The following is a 23,145-nucleotide window of genomic DNA, read 5'->3' as shown; positions in this document are numbered from 1 at the left end:
TGTGTACTTGAGAAGAATGTATATTCTGTTCTTACTTGGTAGAGCATTCTGTACATGTCTATTAGATCTATGTGGTTTATTATTTTAAGTCCTCTATTTCATTACTTATATGTTTGTCCATTTTTTTAATGAAGAGTAAAATATTAAAGTCTTCAATTTTAATTTTAGAATCATCTATTTCTTCTGTTAATTATTTTTCCTTCATATATTTTGATTGTTATTAGATAAGTCTTTATAATAATCATTGTTTCTGCATATCAAAAATTTTAGGGCTGGGGATGTGGCTCAAGCGGTAGCGCGCTCGCCTGGCATGCGTGCGGCCTGGGTTCGATCCTCAGCACCACATACAAACAAAGATGTTGTGTCCGCCGAAAACTAGAAAATAAATATTAAAAAACTCTCTCTCTCTCTCTTTTAAAAAATTATAAACATATAACTTTATTATTTATCTCTTGAAAAGTTTTTTTTAATGTGAAGCATAAATGATGGATCTTTTTTATTCAATAATGTAGAAATTGAACATTTTCTCTCAAGGTAAAATATAAAAACAAAGAGAGTGAAAACTCTTCCATTTGGCCATCCTGTAATAAGACCTAACACAGCCTAGTGCCCTGTACTCTGCCTCATAACCTATCCACAAAAACAAGTGGATTGAGGCCCTCCTGTAAGGAACTGCTAGGCAGTTAGGTAGTTAACAAGTGAATATAATTAGGTGAGGAGAGGAAAACTCCCCATTCATGGTGCCATGGTCTACAAAAGCTCTTGCAAAAATGATCTTTTTTTAAAAAAATTTGAAGTATATTTGGGGGCTGAGGGTGTATCCCTTTTGGAGTATTTGCATTGCATACATGAGGTCCTGGGTTTGATCCCTAACATTGAAAAATTATAATAATAACATAAATTTAATAATAATGTCTACTTTGTGTGACATTAATTTAGTCACTTTGATTCACTTTTTGTTATTTTTTGCATACATATCTTTTTTCACCCTTTTTTGTTCATCCTATGTGTCTCTTTTGATCTAATATGAATCTCTTCTAGATAGCATGTAGTTGGATCATGTTTTTTATTGATTCTATCAATCTCCATCTTTTGATTTGACACTTTAATCCATTTATATTTAAAGTAGTTAATGATAAGGAAGGACTTAACTTTTGTCATTTTGTTTTGTTTTTTCGATAAGACTTGAAGATTTTTCATCCATTATTCCCTGCATTACTTGATGTTGTGTTTCTTTTTCTTTTCTTAGAAAAAGGTTTAAATTCCTTTATCATTTCTTTTCGTGTAACTCCATAATTACTGTCTTTGTGTTTACCATGAGGATTATATTTAACATATTAAAGTTATAACATTCTTATTTGAATTTATATCAGATTAATTTCAATAAAATACAAAATCTCTTTTAGTTCTAGTCCCAACCCATTCAGTTAGCCTTATATTTGTGTTTTAAAATATAAAGTAATAATTTTAATGCATTATTATTTAAAATTGTATAGAAAAGACAAAAACGGAGTTATAAACCACAATTAAATTAATATTAGCCAGTTAGAGGACAAAAACATAATACTCATGATAGAAGAGAAAATATAAAATTTTAAGGAAATTAGTGTGTTTAATATAGTTTTATATTATCTATGACCAACTAAATACCTGGCATGTGTTAAGTGTAAAAAAAAAAACCTATTTTAGAATTAAAAGTGAAAGAAGAGTAGAGAGTTAGAATACATATAGAAGTCAGATGAAAACTAGAGACAGTGATATCATCTCTGAAATAAGCATAACTCCTTGTCTTTTGAGATACTTCCCCATTGGTCTGATGCCTTACACTGTGGCTGTACCTTCTTGGATGGTAAAGGAAGGGAAGACTAAGGTTTTACTTGGACTTCCTTCAGTTTAGGTCATTCCTTTTCAGAGACCATAAGTTAGTAAATCCTTAAACTGGCCACTTATGAAAAATGAACCACAGAAAAATCCATTTTAAGAATAGTGAAATGGTGTTCATGTACAACAGGAGTGTTGAGAAGAATAGGGCTGCAAGAAATTACCGTCAGTCTCCTACTCAACCAAACATCTTTACAGGACCTCATGTTTCATGTATAGCCCAGTTTAAATACTAAATTTATTGAAAGCTGGTCCCAAGTATAAAGTGAATTAGTTCAGAATAATTCAATCCTGAAAGAATCAAATAAGTACTTGGCCCCAAACACCCAAGGATTGAATTGGCACCATGGCAATGCAATAAAAATTATGCTGCAAAAATAAATGCCTAAAAGTAGCATATACAGAATGACAAGAGTAAGGACCTCCAGAAACATACTATTCCAACTAAGCAAAGAGAACCCTGGAATAAACAGCCAATATTTTCAGCACTCTGGAAATTAATGTGAGGCTTGTAAAATATGAAGAGTTTTATTACAAAGAAAATGGTTGTAAGTAAATCAAGTTTTGTGCTGTGTTTACAGACTCTATTTTCATCCCTGTCTTGACAATTCCACAATAGCCTTGAAAACCAACAAGATTGCAACTATAGCAGTTGTCAAGAGCAGAATCTAGCAGCCATTGGGAAGGTCCATATCCAGCAAATTGTCACTATTCAGCCTATCTGGAAACTACCAAACGGCTACATTCTCAGAGCTTATGTTCATTTGATCCATCTCAGGGCTTTATCTATATTAACAGCTTTATCTTTAGGACATGAAAAAATAAATACATAAACAGTGGCAACTGGTTAGCATTGCAGTTGTTTTAGGTGACAATATCCATTGTACCTATCAAGAAATGGACAAAAAAAAACAAAAACAAAAACAAAAAAACTTAGAGAAAACAGTAAGACGCCCACAGCATGCTTTGAGAAACTCTGACATAGTCAGAAATGTGGAAGTCCACATCCATATGCAGGGCTATGTGTATGCTCAGGAAATGCCTTAAAGAATCTAATCTCTTAACTCTGGGTGAACATAAGTTTTGCACAAGCAGAAGGTAAGGATTAAGGCACAATTATGAATTGCCTACCAGAGCCTTCAAAGCATGTCCCAACATACACAAAGCCTCTCAGCAAAAGCTTATTAGTTTAAATATTGGAGGAAGTATCAGTCCAATCAGTGGATGACAACTAAAGCAACTAAATAGAATGCTAGTAACTGCACACGATAAAGTTTACAAACATTATACCAGAAAAGTCACTAAGCAAACAGCAGAAACAACCAAAACAACTTTAGGGAAGAGAGAAATAATCTTGTTTCAACAAAAAAATTATGAAAGATAAGAAGAAACATGATAATGTGACCATATACAGAGCTAAAAAACAGCCACTAAAATTATCCTAGAGGTAACCAAGAAATTGGAATTAAAATTTTTTTAAATCAGCTATTATAAATATGTTCAAAGACCTAAATTAAATCATGACTCATACCTTAAAGGAAAGTATAAGAATCGTGTGGAGCATGTATAATGAAATAGAAAATGACAATTATGAAATAGTTATTATTTTTATTTAAAAAAGTCAAATAGAAATCATAAAAATTGATAAGTAGAATAAATGAAATAAAAAATTCACAAGTGAAACCCAACAGCATATATTAGCTGACAGAGGAAAGTATCAGTGAATTCAAAAACAAAAAACAAAACAAAAAAACCTGTTAAGATTTATTCAGCCCAAGAAACAGAGAGAAAAATTCATGAAGAAAAATTAACACAGCTTCAGAGACTTGTGAGATCTCATCAAGTATACCAACCTGAATATAACGAAAATTCCAAGAGAGGGCAGAGAGACAGAAAGAATAATATTTACAAAATAAATACTCTCAAACTTTTCAAATTTGATGAAAAGCAATCCACACATCCAAGAAGATCAATCATCTCCAGGTAGGATAAGCTCAAAGAGATGGACACCTAGATGCATCATTGTGAAACTTTAAAAAACTAAAGATAAAGGGAATCTTGGAAGCAGCAAGAAAAAAATGACTAATCACAAACAGAGGATCTTCAATAGTTTTAGTAGCTGACTCCTTATCAGAGTCCTGTAAGACAAAAGGCAGTGGGAAGACATATTTGGTGTGCTTTGTCAACAAAAAACTCGAAAATTAGCAAAACTGTCCTCCACAAATAAAGGGGAAATTTACATATTTCTAGATAAACTAAACCAGAGATTTCATCAGTAGTACATCTGTACTACAAGAAATACCAGAAGAAATCCTTCAGGCTAAAATGGGAAAACACTAGACACAAGCTTGAATCCACATGAAGACAAAAGGAGCACCAAACATAGGGAAGTTAAAAAGAGCACCAGATATAGGTAACTAAATAGGTAAATGTATAAACAATATAAATCTGTCTTTGTTTACAGATCGTTTCTTCTATTATCTAATAGGACTCAAAGCTATAAAGCAACTTTTATAATACTGTAGTCATGGGACTATAATGTATAAAGATGTAATCTGGATGATCATAAAAGCACAAAGGAAGTGAGTAATGAAGCTGTATTAGAACAAATGGTTTTTAATTATTATTATTATTATTATTATTATTATTATTATTATTATTATTTTCTTGAGATTAAGTTGGTATTAATGCAAACTTTATCATTTCAAGTTAAAATGTTAATGCCAATCCTCAGGGTAATCACTAAAATTTACCTTAAAGTATATAGTAAAAAAGCAGCAAAAGAATCCAAAGTTACCATTTTTGATTCAAACACACAAATAGGTAAAAGTAAAGGGATGGAAAATTACATATGCTACAAATACAAACCGAGAGAGAGAGAGAGAGAGAGAGAGAGAGAGAGAGATATGGATGGAATGGTTCCACTAATATCACACAAAATAGACTTTAATGTCAAATATGTTAATAGAATTTAAAATGACATGAGTCGATCTATTAGGAAACATAGCTATTATAAATATATATGCACCAAAAATTAAAGCCCCAAAAATATAGGAAAGAAAAAAATCACTAAGTTAAAGAGATAAATAGACAATTTAACAAAAGAAATGCAAAATTAAATACTCACTTTCAATAATGAATACAGCAGCTACTCAAAATATCAAGGGAAAATAAGACTTGTATAGTACTATAAATCAATTAGCTCTAAGAGACATTTGTAATTAGCTTCAAAGAAAAATAGTAAAATAATAATTCTTAAGTGTACATAAAACACTCAAATAAGAAACACAGAAAACTAGAAATAGAAGAAGCATTCTTAAACTCAAAACTTGAAACTCCTACACATAACATCATACTTAATTGCAAAAGACTGAAAATATTTTCCTTAACATAAGGAATAAGACAAGGATGTTCACATCTATTCAACATTGCACTGGAGGTTCTAGCCAGGCCGATTAGACAAAGGAAAGAAAGAGATACATCCAAATTGGAAAGGAAAAATTAATCCTAAGGAATCCTCAAGAAAACAGCTCAAAATGCTACAAGTTGTAAGACTGATGTCTTTTTTAAAAATCTACTCTATTTTGTACTGGTAATTGGTAATTATGCATCTTAAAATGAAATTTTAAAATGTCATTTACATGTTATCACAAAAATAAAATGTACAAGAGCAAATTTAGCGAAAGAAATATAAAATATGTACACTTAAAACTATAAAACATATAATAAGAAATTTTAGAAAACCTGAATAAATGGAAAGATAAATCCATTTACCTTTTCTGAATATATTGACAATTGACAAGCTTTTTATTATTATATTTTTTAGTTTTTAGTACCAGAGATTTAGCCCAGGGGCACTTGTACACTGAGCCACATACCCAGCCTTTTTTATTTTTTATTTTGAGACTGGGTCTTGCTAAATTACTTAGGGCGGCTTTTAGTAGCTGAGGCTGGTTTTGAACTTGCCTCCTGCCTCAGCACCTTCACCACCAGCCGCTGGGATTTGTACAGGCATGTGCCATTGCGCCCAGCCTAAAATTCTTATAAAAAATTTAAAAGACCTGGAATATCCAAACTGATCTTGAAAAATCATACTACCTGATTTTAAATCATACTACAAATTTTGAATAGTGTGATAGTATACAAAGAATAGACATTCAGATCAATGGAATAGCACTGAGAAATAAGTCCAGATATCATGTTTCCGTTTATGTCAAATGTCTAGAAAATGCAAATTTGTGGAGAGAGAGATTAGATTGAGAACAGAGGATAGGTTGGAAGTATAGACAGCAACTGCCAATGGGTACAGGGTTTCTTTTGTGGAGACAAAAATGTTCTAAATTTAAATAAAATTACATAGCTGCACAACTCTGTGAAAGTACTAAATGATACCATATTTTATATTTGAAAGGTTGAATTGCATGATGTCTCAGTATCACAATAAAACTGTTACCAAAAAAAGTAAGTAGAAGAAATAATCCATTCTTATGAAAAAAATTAAAAGATGATTATGGAATACAGAATGGCATTAGCATTATATAACATTTAATATTTATCTAAATTAATATAGCAATCACAATAGATTGTTCTGAATAAGAATTTATTTTCCTCCCTCATTTCTTTCTGTTTTCCATCCAATCGATGAATATTGATTGTGCTCTGTGCAAATTTCATCTCTGCTCCTCTTTACTGTGTGCCTTTTTGTCCCTTTTCTTTTTTTCATGAGGGTCTACTTAGTAACTATAAGGGCAAAGTTATACCATCTAATTATTATTATTTTAAAATTTCAATTTACGTTTCCTCAAAGCACATTCTCTGAAGTGAATCTTTCTTGAGAAACCAGTCTACCTGCCAATCTGAAAGGAAGCCGAAGGCAAGGGAAAAGGTGGAGAAGGTATTAATCAAGGCAAAGCAGCATCAGTTCATGCTTCATTTTAAACTGAAAAAGACTTAAAAAGAAAGAAAGTACTGCTCATTGTACAAAATCAAATCAAAGTACACTGGCTCCTTCTTGAATTATGACAATAGAGGAACAGCCGCAGGAGGTCTGAGTAAGGAAAGTAATTTAGTTAACACTGAGATTGAAAAGGACCTCACAACTATCTCATATAATCGCTCATCAATAAACGAAGTAGGGAAAGACTTGGCCTATCCACAGAAACCATGCAAGATACTGAGGCCTTCTGATTTCTTTTTTAGTGCCTTTTCCATTTTGTCCTTATAGAGAAGAAAGTTAAATGTCCCCAGTATTCATTCTTCCCCTTTTACACATGGGAAGATAATCCTCTGGATTTGGTAGATCACATGATTTACTTTTCATTACCTAGCATGGGGGCCTGGGGAATGTGCACCTTATGCAACTCTACCCTAAAGATTATCTGCCTTCCATTCCTTTAGTCTTATTTATCTTGAATTGTAATGAGAGAGAAAAACTTCCTCAGGGATGATGCACACATAGTTAGAAAAAAAAAAAAGAAAATCACATTTCTTTATAATTTTGTAGGGCAAATACTCCTCAACTGTCCCATACTACTCTCTTTCAAACTGTTCCATAAAGAAAAATAACTTCTATCTTACATAATCCACTGCATTCTTACATCTGTTGTTACCACAACTCAACCTATGCCAACAAGTACAAACATGAAAGAAACATTTCCTTTGGGAAAGGAAATGCATACTGCCTGTCTGTGTTAGTTCTTTGTAGCTGCTATAACAAAAATGCCATAAACTGAGAGCCTTATTTTTAAAAATCTAATTTCTTATATTTCTGGAGTCTGGGAGGTCCAAGATCAAGAGCCCAGTAGATTTGGTATTGGGTGAGAACAAGTTCCTCACAGAGGGCACATGTTATCCTGTGTCCTCTCTTGATAAAAAGAGCAAGGCAGCTATCTGGGGTCTTTTGTAAGGGCATTAATTCTCATAAAAGCAGAGCCCTCATGCTATAATAACTTTCTTGAGTTCCCATCTTTTACTACCATCACCCTGGGGGGTTAAAATTCAACATATGAAAAATAAGGGCTTCAGGGACACAAACATGCAAACCACAGCACTGTCTGTGCACTCCCAGTATTTTGCAGCATATCTGGTTCATAACATGATTTCCACAATGGGCTGTTCAATTAAAAAAAAATGAAAGAAGAAACATCTAGGAAGGAAAGGGGGAGATTGTGTGTGGAGAACAACATAGCAAAATTAATTACCAGTTAGGAAAACCAAAGATGCTTTGCAGGGAACACTTCCACAGGTCTTTCACTTTCCTCTGCTACTTCTCAAAGTTTGAGTTTACAGAGTTGGCTAGGTTGGGTTACAGAGGCATGTTGAAGTAGAGTAATTCCTGAGGATTCCCCTAGAGGTTCCAGATTGCTTGCCTAGCCCTGATCTGGGATGTGAATCTTATCTCTTAACTGAAGCACACATTTGTAGTTGTTTTTTTTAAGAGAACTACAGTTGGCATTATTCCAAAGCACCTGGATATCAGGAAAAAGGCCATCTGCTCTCCACAAAACTTGTGTTTTCCTTGTGTTAGAATATAGATAAAGTGGATGAGCCTGGCCTGGTCAATGGATTGGTAACTGGATCCAGCAAGTCAGACTTCCAGTCCCCTCACAGTTGCTCCGGGGGTGGGGGGTATGATTTCACCCATACCCTAAATAAAAATCCTATAATATATGAGAGAGATCAGAGCAGTGTTTCACTCAGACCCTAAAGAAATAGCTTTTCACTATAGAAAGAACTCTTTGTATTAATATTCAGCTGATGACTGGTGGTGTATTAAAGAAAACAAAACTAAAAAAGGAAAAAAATAAATTAAAAGAAGGTAACAACAATTATCCAAATGCCCAGGAAGTTGTGCTATGGAAAGTAGGACTTTAAGGGACCTATCAATTCATCTCCTACATCCTTGGCCACTAATGGATAGTTCCCTAGAGCAAATTTCCAATTATTTTAACCAGGCTACTTTTAAATGGCTCAGGTGGAGAGGATTTTTACAACTTCCATTGGGGGAGAGTATTCTGCGGTCTGATACACATCGCTGTTTCGAATTGGTTGGTTTGGTAGGAAAATTTCCTTTTAAAATTTATTTGTTTTGTTATTTTCCACCAAGAACCTGCTATATTGGAAAGAACTGGGTTACCACATGCTGACTTCTTATCCTATTCATCAGTGTGAATCTCCATTCTCATGAAGTTTCGATCTGACTTCTCAATATCACCGCCTGCCGCATCAATTCCATCCCGCTGCAGGATCCTTGGGTGAAGCCCCCTGGAGAGGGACCCACAATCACTATCAGAAATAATTTTAACCAACACCTGGAGGCCTCCTTCTGGCTGACCCATTCATTTGCCCCCCTCCTTCTGTCCTCCAGTTTTCCTCCTCCTCAAACATACAAACTGAACGTGATCAGAAACTAGCCATTCTATTTCATGTATTTGTGTGATATGGTTTCTGAACTTTTAAACCCAATGTGAATATACAGAACTACAAAATGCTTTGCCATAGCATTTAATATAATACTGTTACTTGGGCACCTGTCATGTATTGTATACTTACTCTCTCCAATCCCAAAACTGTGGGCAAGATCATGTCTTCTACTGTTTATCATGAGTTTTTGCATCTCACAGAATTAGTGTTGTATCTGACAGGTAGCAGGCACTTAGGATGCAGTATTCCAAAACATAAAAGAAATATTATCTGGATTTTTTAAAGATTGCTATGATAAAACTCAAGACATATATAAAAGTATAGCTGAACTGTGTCACCTTAATAAAATAGCCAGCATGTTGCTATCTTCATAATTAATTAAGTGAATATATCTTCTAATTAAATTTGCATTTATACCACTGTCTCTCCAATGAGTTGTCATGGTGTAATAAAAAGTGCATGGACGTTAGATTTAAATAGTCTTTGGTTTGACTCTTTACCACTTGTTTTCTGATTAAAGTTGTGTAGGTCATCTAACCTCCCTCCACTTCTGTTTCCTTATCTCCAAAACGAGAATAGTAATAATTATCCCATGACCTTGTCTTGCAGATTAAATGGGATCACTTATTTGAAGGTACTTAGTCTGGTGCCTGGCCTGTAGTTTCTAAATTGAATCAATTAAGATGTTTTAGCACATGAAACAGAAAGTCAAACTAAAAGTGGATTAAATGGTAAGAAAAATTTATCTCATACTGTAAAGCTGCATTAGGGCATCTTTAAGGTTGGTAGATGAGATGGCTCAAAGATACTCATTATTGTGCTATGTTTCTGCTCTACCATGCTCCATATGGTGGCACCCTCTCTGCTTAGAGTTGCAGATTGGCTGCTACAAATGGTGCTTGCAGAGACAGTCATATCCAGCAAGTAGAAGAGTCATTTCCTCTTGTGAATCTCTTGCTATTTAGGGAGAAACATTTTTTTCAAAAAGCTCCCAGTGCATTTTTTTTTCTGTAGACATTGGTTAATATTGCCTCACAAGTCATGCTTCAGCAGCAAGGAATCCTAGAAAATAAACCCTTGTCATTTTCAACCTGAAGGAAGCAGAATCCACCAGACAGAAACTGGGAAAAGGCTATTGATGGCGGAGGCTATTGAGATATTAACTGCTTGCACCCTTCGCTGGATCCATCATAGGTCCTGTTCTGTAGGTTTACAGAGATGCTTGATAGTTGCTTTACTGCTCATAATTTTATTCTATACATGGGGAAATAAAGCAGATGGTTTTATAAAAACACAACCTGAATCGTCAATCTGACTTATAAACTAATTTCAAGCTTGTAATGCAGGAAAGAATCCTAGAAGTATACAGTTGAAGTATTTAATGTATTCATACATCTTCTTAATATGTTACACTGGGGGCTAGTTCTTTAACCTCTCTGATCCTATTTTTTCCTATCTATGTGAACAACTAAAATAAATTTCTAGTTTCATAAGCCTATTGTAAACTTTAAAACAGCTAATATTCATGTTGACATCTAAAATTATTACTGGCATTATAGACTTGCTCTCACAGTGGATTCAAATTGAAGCTTGGTGAACTGCTTAAAGACATTTGCCTTCTTTCCCTATCAGGACTCTTCTGAAAGTTGTAGCTTCAAAGAAAGATGGCTTTTCCTTGAGGACCCAAATCATGTTCTAGTTCCACTGTTACTTTCTGTGAACTTACTAGGTACATTTGCTTTTCTAATTATCAAACTCTATTTTCCCTTCCAGGCATGGTAGTGCACAACTGTAATTCCAGTAGCTCAGGGGGCTGAGGCAGAAGATCAGAAGGATCACAAGCAAGGTCCTAAGCAAATTAGGGTGACTCTGTCACAGATTAATAAAAACAAAAAATAAAAAAGAGATGGGAGACAGGTAGTAACACACCCCTAGGGTCAAGCCCTGGTACCAAAAATTAATTTTCCCTGTTTTATGGGGTTGTCACAAGAAATCATATGGGCCATTCACTCACTGTGCCTGTGTTATAGTAGGCATTCAACTAGTGAATGGATGGCGAATTTAAGTTCTTTATTTCTTTTTTTTTTTCCTTTTGATAAGAAAGATGGTAAAGATATCAGATGTTAGTGAGACATGGGAAAATAAGAATCCTCATATATTGCTGCTGAGAATGTAAAATTGTACAAGTACTTTGGAAAATCATGTCAAAATTGAAACACAAAGCTACCATATTATCCAATTATTCTACTTCTAGACAAGTATTCAAAAGAAATGGAAATATATGCATATGAAGAGTGATATACATATACTAATTTATTCATAATGGTCCCAAACTGAAAACAATGCAAATGTCCATCAACAGGTACAAGGATAACAAATGCCTTCTACCTTGCTTTGCTATAAAATAATACTCATCAATAAGAAAGAACTTTTCATCCATACAATAACCTGGATGAACCTCAAAATAATTGTGCTGAAATTATCCAGACCAAAAAAAATCATATGATTCCATTTGTATAAACATGTAAAAAAAATGTAAACTGATGGTGAGTCTTTATTCACCATCATGGCTATTGAGGGTGGGGGTGAGGGAAGGACAGGATGGAAAGGTTTCAAAGGTATTTTCACAGTTGTATACGTTTGTCAATATACATTAATTGTAACACTTTAAATTGTGCAGTCTATTGCATATTAATTGCATATTAATTATATAGCCAAAGTTGTTTTTTTCTTAAAAGATAGTAGGCTGAATGTTTTATCTAACATGCAGATGCTAATTCACAATAAGGGCAGGGGGAAGAGAGGTACTTTTGGATTATACTGAAGGGAGGGGAGGTGGTATGGGTGTAGGAATGATAGTAGGTTGAATCAGACATTATTATCCTATGTCCATATATGATTACATGACCTGTGTAACTACATCATGTACAACCAGAAGAATGAGAAGTTATACTTCATTTATGTATTATATGTCAAAATGTATTCTACTGTCGTGTAATTAGAACAAATAAAAAAAAAATTAAAAATAAAGATGGTAAGAGTCATAACCCAGTAGGTGCAATCTTCTGAAGCATAGAGACACAACCAAATGATTAAGTTAAGTGGACCAGGAACAATTACCACGTAAATGCATTTGTAGGTCAATGACTAACAGAAGTCTAATGAATTATTTTAACCTACATGAGGACTTTAAAGTATAAGTGGCTTCGGAGCTAGGATGTGGGTCTCAATTAGAATCTTAAGCAAAATAGGGCGTGTCTGGACTCACAATTCTTACCTTGTTTAATTGAAGTGAGTCTTGCCTTGCTGTGGAGCCAGGAGCTTGGCTTGTACTTTCCATTGTCCCCATTTTACTTGATCCGGAGCTCTTGATTTACTGCTAATCCCTCCACCCCCTTGCAATTCGATGGCCATGTTCTACTTCTCAAGCACCTCTCTAGCTTATTATTTCTTTAATTGCACCTTTTACCCATGCTGCTCTCCTTGGTCACATTTGCTCAATTAGTTTCTTAATTTTAGACCAGGGACATTGCAGCTTTGTGTATCACATTTTTTTTAACTCTCCTGCACTCATGATAAATGATAAATGTAAATACCTTTAATATTAGAGATGCTTCTATTCCAAATCCAACACAAATTTGTTATCTTGTAAATCATACTCTAACCTGGTATCTTATTTTGGAGGAGAAAAGAAAACCTTGTAAGAGAATATAAAATAGAATAAAAATAACTTTCAGGGTGGCCTTAATGAAAAAATAGCTCAGAAAGAAAGAACAGATTCTAATTGTAGATGTATAAAGTCTGCATGGAGCTGTGTACTTTGTGCTCAGAAATGTAGATTCCTTTCTGTTTGGAGATGCTTGAAAGATATTCTATTCCAGATATTACACATATCCTTTAAAAATAATCTTTATCTTGTCCTCTCTTTGCAGTGGACTGTGATAAAGAGAAGAATGTCATGGTTCAGAGTAGAAATGAAAAAGTTATTTAGAAGCCAGAAATAGGACACAACCCAATCCAATAATATTCAACTCCAGCTTTGGTGTCTCTTATTGTTTTGGAGACCCCATTTTCTGCCATGCAAAAGTCTTGGGGATGAGGGTATATTCTATGTGGTTAGAATGTGGTCTTCAACTCTATATGAAATCAAAGAAGTTCAGGTATCTAAGAGTCCTCATTTAATCCAAACTTTTCATTTGACAAGTTAAAAAACAACAACAACAACAACAACAACAACAACGTGAAACTTAGAGAGAAAAGTAAAGTATTTGCTAAAGTCACACAGTTAGAAGGAGTTGGGGAGACTCAGGGGAGAGAAAACTTCTTTGGCAATAGAAAAGTCAGAGCCAGACAGTGAACTGGGCCCTTGGCAACAGAATACATGAGAGTACCAAAGCCTGTTTGGACAAGGAGCAAGAGAGTGATGCTTAAAGCAAGGACAACAGAGGCTGTGGAGGATGATTGACTGGCCCAATCCGCTGCCTGATGGGCCTCTTGTTGTTGAATGTGCCTTCTTAATCAACCATTTCTAGTAGACTACACAACGAGGGCAAACACTCAAAATTCAAATAGAAAATTGTTTCCCCTGGGCTGGCAAGGCACAAAATAAAACAGCCCTGTAAATCTGGACTCCCATATGTGGTTCTCAGCTGGTGTGAGTCCCTGAATGAATTACATGCAGCCAGAGAAATTAATGCTACACACATGGGGGCCCAACTTGAAAGGAAGAATTGCATCTAAGAAGACTCTGCCAGGCATTAAGGAACTCTGGAAAGCAGACAGAGTCCACATTGATATGGTATGTTACGGAGGACCCCCAGTGACATTATGATCAAGCATAGGAATAATGTATAATAAATGAGCAAGAACTCAAATTGAAAGGAGAGCAGAAACACATTAGAAGGTTGCCTTAATATTCAGCCTCTACCAGTTGGGTGGAACTCGGAGGGTGTTAACTCCCTCTTTCCTGCCCATCGGAAATGCTGCCTGTTCCCAGTGAATTTAGTGCTCTTTACACCAGTTAAAACCTGTAGCTGAATGATTTAGGATGACCCCTTTTCCTCCTGGCCTCAAACTAATTGACTTGAGAGTGAGTTACAGTCTCTAGAGAATAGCAGCCACACATAGGTTATATTTTTAATGTCAATTTCTGCAGGAGCTTTTACACAAGGAAATTGTTGAAACAATTATTCTCTCTTTCCCAGGCCCTAGAATAGATATTGATTTTTAGCCCATTAGGTGAGGAAGGAATAGATGGGTGTATGTAAATGCAAAATGGGATGCTAGTCACTTGGGTCTTTATGTAAATTAGTGATACCCAGATATTGAGGGAATTATGATTTTTGACCTCACTTTAAAGTGTCCTGTATTGTTTTGAAAACTAGGAAACAAGAAGACTGAAGATTTTTTATGGCCATAATCATGGGGCAGATAGGTAGAATTGAGATTAATGAACTCAGAAGTAAGAAATATGAACATGTGATTTCAGAGATGGTTTTATTTTTGTCATTGATGGTAGCAGTTTTTGTACTTAGGTCTAAAGTCTAAAATTCAAGATTATTTAGATATTTAGGAGCATTTCCAAGGTGAGTAACTCAAAGGACACATTTCATGAGCAGGGCTACTTGCAGTAATCATGGATCCTTGGGAACCACCCCATAGCACACCACAAAATAGAATAATCTCGAGTTGGCACATGTAAGATATAGTCCAATGATATAGCAAAAAATAAAATGAAATTTCCAGAGTTCAAAGATAGTTTCCTTCAAAAAATCAAGTTAATTAAAGATTTTCTTTATAATGATATAATTGTGTTTGGTTTTGTTTTCTTAAGTGGAAACTGACAGGTGGGACATACTATGCAAGAGAAAAACATTTGATGCAAGTTTTGAGCAAAGAACACACTCCAAAAAATCCCTGAGTTTGCAAGGATGCAATGTAAATATTATTGCTTCCACAATTTCATTGTTCACAATTTCTTGCTCAACAATTTCTTTTCAGAACACCCTTTAGGCACCTGCTGTTTTTTGATCGGAGGCTGCAGAGTTGGTGAAAGCTGATTGTCATCTCTACTTTTGACTAAGATGCCTACAAAATTTAATTCTAGGTAAACTTTTCTGCTGTTTCTACTTACTTTGGCCAACAGAACGGTCAGCATCCTCTATCTTGATTTTCCTTTGCAGCAGTCTTACCAGCCTACAGTTTTGCTGCAATCTCTAGTGCAATGAGTAAACATTTAGCTCTGGAACAATATTATGTACATTATGGGGGGAAACCTGGAAACGAGCAAAAGTGGGAGAGGCAGCACCTTCTGAAATCACTTACCTTTAAGGGAAAAACCTCAAATTGTAAACTTGAGGCTTGTATCTTATGAGATATCATTTTGGGTCATCTTTTAATATAATGTTAAAAAAAAAAGTAATTGCCCACACCAGGCACCTGTCTGAATAGTACCTTGAGTAGCATCTTCATTGACAAATGAGTACTTCCAAAGAATGAGCTGTACTTAAAACTAAGCTAAATAGCTGATCAATTATTATGAAGAAAAACAGAACAATGTGATAGGAAAGGTATAGGGAATCAAGAGAAGAAAAGCAGGATTTACATTTGGGAAATGAATCGACCTTGTTCATCCAAATAATGGGAAAGACTGTGAGGAGCAAAGTGAAAGCATTTTATGTCCTGCATATAAATATTCATCACCATTATTTACTAAACTCTTTCTACCAAAATTATCTGATATTGGGGGATAATGATTATCATTCAGATACCAGGAGTTGCTAAGGCTGGCATTGTCCCCATTACAGAGATAAGAAAACATAGGTGTAGAGACTTTAAATTGCACAGTTAGTAATGAGGGGAGCTGAAATGATAATCCAGGTTCTCTGTTTGCAAGATCGGGGCTCTTGCCACCTGATCTGGGCATGCCTTATCATAAGAACCAACGGAACCTCTTTTTAAAGCACAGCTTTTGCTTTCCAGCTTTGGAAACTCCAGTGGTATTAATGCCCAGGAAAAACTAGAGTGCCACTTACGAATTCCTTTTTGGGTTTTTTGTTGGTTGGTTGTTTTTGTTTTTGAGGCAGGGTCTCACTAATTTGTCTAGGTAGGGCTTGAACTTGTGATCCTTCTACTTCCAGCCTCCTAGATGGCTAAGATTATGTGCAAGACTCACAAGAGGAAACTGGAAGAGTTCTGGAGTGCTGCAACCCCTGCATTCCCTGATGCTCACAAGAGAGCCAAGGCAGATGCAGGGGCAGTAACCAAATTCCAGTTGAGAGGTAAATTTAGTCATAGACATGGGTCAGCCACCCTGGTAAAGTTGGAGAGGACTAATTTGTGTTGAATACACTTGAAACCATAACAAATAACTAACTAAATAAATCAAGTACAGATTTCAGGACCTCAGGTCTAACATTTTGAATCAGTATCTCAGAGAGAGGAATTTGTGCATTTGGCTATTTGTCTTGTTCTTCAGACAATATTAGTCAGGTTTGGGAACCAGAACTGAAGAACTTTTTCTGGAGACCTAAATTCCACTGCAGGAGATCCTCATGTTCCTTCCATCCACACAATTCAGTGTAGGGCAGTTAGACAGGAGGACAGTGGCACCTGGGAGGCCCACTAGACTCTGTATAAAAGCCTTAGGTTCTGCTTCATTCTGCTCCTAACAGATTGACAGACCACAAGAAATTCCTAACCCTTTTCTGGACCTTTGCTTATTTAAGTTGGGAGGGTTAAACTAAATATTTTCTCAGAGTCTCTTTCTGTTCTTAGATTCCCTTAAATATACCTGAACACATGCATTCTTTTTAGCCTTTCCCATGTCACTATGTCTACTCAACTTTGGGTCTCTGGTTATCTGCTGAGGGTAGCACATAGGGTCTATGTACAGTGAGATTGCTTGATTAGGTATCTTGCCTGAGTAGAACTTTTGAGTCAACCACTCTGTGAGGCAGCACAGGGCTACCAGATGGCCAGTTTCTCTCTCAGGTGTGGTGGAACCTGCTTTGGGCCTGCAGAGCCCCTCTATCTTCCAATCACAACAAACACCTCAATGAGGAAAGCTTTATACAGGTCTCTCGTTTCCTTACAGAAGTGCAGTCTAGCATTTTGACAGAGAGAAATACCATTTTCTGTACTCTACATATGAGGATGAGGGAGGGGCAGAGGAGAAGGAGTTCTTTGCCTTACTGTTCATTTGCCTCTGCCCTGACATTTAGGGACCCTAGCAATACTAATTTTCTCAGACACACCTCTTCCACCTTCCTCTGTGCTATGATTCAGAGCCTCTTTGAGTTGGTGGTGAACAGGACACTCTACTTTCTGTTAGAATAATTAATGCTAGCTATTTAACAAACCCCAGGAGGTTTACAAAATGAATATTACAGCTTGTTCACCTCATAGTTCAAGTCATTAGCTCTTCCCTAAGGGTTACTGGATTCATGCTCATTCCATTTTGTGACTTTACCATCCCCAGAACCTCCTTGGAATCATCTAGGAGATTATCTGCACCAAAAGAGGATCGTTTAGGGTCTTCAGAGCCAGGCAGGAAAGTGGCAACTCCACTCATGTTCATATTATCTTGGTCCGAACCTGGTCAATAACCCGAATCTAACCAAAAGAGAGACAGAGAGAGAAACAAAATAGGGAAACATGCTAGGAAGTAGAAATATGAGGGGTGGTTACCTGGCTGTCAAGCTCCACGCTATATCAAGAGTCAGGAGCACAATGTTCTAGGTGACAGCATCTCCATTTGCTACATTTGTCAAACTTCTCTTAATTTTTCTCCTTCCAGAAATTTGTTGAAACACCTTGTTCCGTTTTGCTATACTATAATAGGTTTGTTCCTTTTTGAACTTTTGTATGTTGTTCTAAGTTTAATAAGATGTAAAAGAGAAGAAAATATTTGGCGACTCCATCACTTCAAACTCGAAGAATCTGTCTCTCAAATAGTTCGCCAAGTTTCCTAAACCACGTGTTGTCAATTCCAGGCTTCCTGTTTCAGTGTCTAGATATCCCCACTCCCACACAGCTCTATATGAACACTGAAATGGCCTAAGAAAGCTTTGTACCTTGCTATGTGACGTGGGGTTTAAATGCTTTAAACTTCAATTCCTTGACCTGTACTTTGGTAAGAATAGTAATGATTTCTTAGGCTTCTGATGGAGATTAAATAAAATGTAGAATGGCTAGCATGATGTCAATGTCAAGAAGTCACTCACTAAATGTTAGTTACTATTCTTATATTTTTATCATTTTTATCCAAGTGTGTGTGTATATGTGTGTGTGTGTGTGTGTGTGTATTTTTTTTTTTTTTTGGTTCAAAGAATAGAAACATTCTGGTCGAGGTCATAGTATAGTCAACTGAACAACTGACCTGGATTATGCTCCATCATCACCAAACATCAAATCCCAGTCTCTCTTCCTTGCCACTTTCTGCTATGCAGCCTTTTAACTAGCATCTTAACAAATGCATGAGAATTTTCTGGCACAGTTATAAATATTAAAATACAAAAAAATTGGAGAAACCATTCTTTTCCATGGATTCATCCTAGTAGTTTTTCTCTCTGTTCACAAGATTTTAAACATTAAAGAGTTTTAATGTTTAAGAGGTTGAACTTTTTGAAAATAGGAAGACTTGTTTAAGAACTCTCAAGTGCACATGAGACCTTAGACCTAAGGACCCATGTTTAGATACAAAATATATGTGTGATTTAAAATTGGATGGGAGGTTGGTTTGTTAAGCATTAAGGGCATTTTATCTTAGGGCATTCTATCTTGTTCAAAGATTTTCTGCAGTGCAGGAGGTATAGAAGCACCAACCACCACACCCTGTTCTGTTTTTCTTTATAACTCAAATTCTACATATACATGCACATGCACACACACACACACACACACACACACACACACATGCTCTGGCTGGCCATGCCCATCTTTGTCCATCTTCAAGCTACCCACATGTGATTTCAACAGAGAGGATGAAAACCTGGCTTACATAGTTTTGTCTCTTTTTGCTGAATAGCTTTCTCCATCTGGTTCCCGGAATTCCTGTCTGAAAATTCTGGGGTTCAACCTAAATGTTTAAAAGAAAAAACTGTCATACTTCAGTGTTGAGACACTTGTGAAGTAAAATTAACAGCATTAATTAGAACAATTTAGCTAACATTAACTTATCAAGTTAACAGAGTGTAGAAAATGAACATTGGAACAGGAAACATATATTCAGGATTTTGGATGTACTTTCACTCTAGTGACTCTTGAGCAATTTTCATTCTTTCTAGGCTTTAATTTCCTCATGGGTTAATAGAGTATAGCTGTCCCTCGATATATCCATTGGGGATTAGCTCCAGGACCCCCATGGATGCCAAGATCTACAGATGCTTAAGGCCCTTAAATAAAATGGCAGAGTATTTTTATATAATCTATGCCTATCTTTCTGTATATTTTAAATAAATTTTAGATTACTTAAAATACCTTATACAATGTAAACGTTTTGTAAATAGTTTTTATATTGCATGGCTTATTGAATAATGGCAAGAAAATCTACACAAGATGAGTATAGACAGGAATTTACTTTTTCGAACATTTGCAATCCACTTGAGAGCCGACTGTATACTCTTAGTACTTACTGCCCTGTAGTGTTTATTCATTCATTCTATAGAGATTCTTTTAGCATCTTCTGTGGTCCGACGACTGTGCTAATTTCTGTGGATACAATATGAAGTAAGACACAAACAATTCCACAAAGCAGCCCAGTCTGTTGGGAGTAAAGCAGAAAGAGTAAAAAGCGCTATGATAGAGTTATGTCCAGAATCCACAAAGGATCAAAAGCATCACAACGGATACATAGTATAAAGTTCTAGGTGAGAGGCAGAGATGTCCAGGCTAAAGGGGTAGGAGATGAGCTCCACCAATACCTGGATTCCTAATAGAGTTTAAGTTGCTAAGTCACTCCCATCCAGTCTTACTTTGCCCCACAAGCCTTGCCTTTCTGTGCCAGGGCCCACAAGAGCTTGCAATGTTCTGAACCATCGAAAATGGGTGAAAAAAGCTGTCCTCATGGATGGACAGACATAGAAGTTGACAAGTTTGCTGGACAATGGGCAATGACCTAGATATTACCAGCATTCCCTCCTCATTAGACTACAGTAAGAAAAATTAATTTTTCAAGTGATCACAGTGCTCTCTCAAAGAGAAAGACTACCCGAGAGCCTTTACATGCTTTCCTGCAGCTCCCTAGCACCAGCAACCAGAAGACATTTGATCTCAAAGAGTCTGCATTCTCCTTTGGCAGACTCCATGTCTGCCGGCCTGTCTTCTTGACTGTGGAATCTTCAGATTGACAAGAGAAAAATGGATTGAATCTCGTGCTCTTATGCCTTGGCCATAGATCTTTAATGTGGAAAACAAACAATCTGGCATCTTTGTACTCAGTGTTCTGATCTGAGAACTTCCCCTCATCCTCTGGGATGAGGAATGCAGGAAGAAGTGGGGGAGGTGAGTAAGAATCAGACACAATGGTTTATTCCAACTCTCATTCCATCCTGTCAGCTGTTGTTAGTTGTGGTCTTTCCAGGAGCCAGAATTTGGCAAACCAGATTGCACCATCTTCTTTAGCAAAACCTCTCTGCCTCTATTATCTCATTTTTTAAATTCCATGGGCGCATTCCACAGACTTATTTCCAAAGAAAGCAAGCCTCCTTTATGTAGCACATTTAGAGAAGCAAAATGATTTGTTCAAATTCACACAATAGAGTCACAGCTAGATTTCACCTTCAAGTTCAGGCTTCCTCCCCAACCAGATTCTTTACTGCCCTACCCCGGAGTCTTTTTGTTAATTGCTATTGTCTAATTTGTTGCAAAATCCTTTAAAGCAAATTGTTTTCTATCCCAGCACCACCATCTGCTAGCTGTGTGAACTTGAGCAAGTCACTTTACTTCTCTGAGCCTCAGATTCTCTCTGTTTAGGTATTCTCAACTGGGGGAAATAATGTACCCCTTATAATCATTGCAAGGATTATGTGGTTTAATCCATGGAATTTAGTACAGTGGCTCACATGTGATAATTTTCTCATTATAATATAATATAATATTATTTTTATTATTTTAGATATAATGTTTTTGAAATGCCTGTCTGAATCTTGGCTTTCTATTTCCTTTGCAATTGTGATTATTACACATTAAGTATACTATGCAGAATAGACTCATCTTTTTAAAGAAGATTACATAAGATAGACATTGTTCTCTGTGTTCTATGAATAAAAAGGTGGCTAAACAGCAACTGTTATTTTAAAGTGTTGTCCTACATTACAGAGTCTAGATTTTCCTTTAAAAGCTAACCTGGGTTAATATAAAAACATCAATAAAAGTGTGGTACATTACTCTTCTTTACAGATTAAATGTGTTCATATCTTTCCGGTATACAAGTCTTTAAGGTAAAAGGTTTAAAGAAACATTTAATCAAGATGGTATTCTCCAAACTAAACTTGTCTGTAATGGTAATTTAAACTTATAAAGATAATAAATTTTATTGGAGATTTAAAAAAAAGGTGGACACTTAATCCATCACTTCCTCATTATTACATTTTATTGTTATTTACATTTACAGAGGCAATGTCTGTGATTACGTGTCTGTTAAATACATGGTACAGATAGGATATAATAGTATACTACTATGCATCTCTTTCCAACTGTGTGAGGTGACATTTCCTTGATTTGAAATCATATATGGTGCAACTATTACACCCTGGGAATTTGCAAATACCATAAACAGAGGCTTAATTTATTGTTTTGTTGAGTTACCCAAACTTGAGCTGATAAGGTTGTACTGTGTCTGTAGTATTACACTGTAAATAACCCAAATAATTGAGGAAACATGTGTCAGTATTCAAATACACTTAGGGAATTTAACAAAGAATTAATTGACTCATGCAATTCACAAACAAATGAAGTTTCAATATATGTCTTTGCTGTTTTACTTTTGTACTCCCTATTAACATAAATGAAAATATCAACTGACATTCACGTCACAATCACACTCATTGATCAACAAAGTGACTTCTTCGGGGAGGCAGCGAGAGTACCAGGGCTTGAACTCAGGGTCACAGGATCACTGAGCCGCCGCCCTAGCCCTATTTTGTATTTTATTTAGAGACAGAGTCTCACTGAGTTGCTTAGCACCTCACCATTGCTGAGGCTGGCTTTGAACTCACAATCCTCCTACCTCAGCCTCCCAAGCCACTGGGGATTACAAGTATGCACCATGGCACCTGGCCCACAAGGTGACTTCTTTGCCGAACCAGATAGAAATTAAACACTTATTTGCAGTCCAATTTTGTCAAATCATGGTTGAAATGAGATAATAGGTTGGCTATAATTACAAGAGTTCAGCAAAATATTAACTGAAGTGTTATATGAGAACCAGTTTTATGGAATTTATTATCAACATTATTACGTATTTTATTATGATAGGTAAATTGTGTGCTGCACACCCTATACATCAGTATAATATACACCAAATTTATGCACCTGTACATATGCATGTATTTTTCCCAAGAAAACTGGTTGTTAAATATTTCTCAGTGAACCATTGCCCTCAAAACACAGCTACCTTCTGAGTCCTCACCTCTCTGGCTCCTGAGGAGATTATAAATATACCCTAAGATCCAGACACCAGCTAATATGTATCTCAAGCCCTGCAGTCTTTCTCAGGACCTATTTTCCCAGCATGCCCCTGTGTGAGCTCTGAGTCATCATGAGCTGGGTCTCTTGATCTGCCCTAGATAGAAGGAGGCCCCATTAGCATGGATAAAGCTCTTTTCTAGGCTCAACATGCAA

The sequence above is a fragment of the Marmota monax genome, unplaced genomic scaffold (genome assembly GCF_021218885.2).
Source record: "Marmota monax isolate L192 unplaced genomic scaffold, Marmota_monax_Labrador192_F-V1.1 WCK01_AAM20220418_F8-fsc00023, whole genome shotgun sequence".
Taxonomy (NCBI): domain Eukaryota; kingdom Metazoa; phylum Chordata; class Mammalia; order Rodentia; family Sciuridae; genus Marmota; species Marmota monax.
This window is presented reverse-complemented; position numbering follows the sequence as displayed.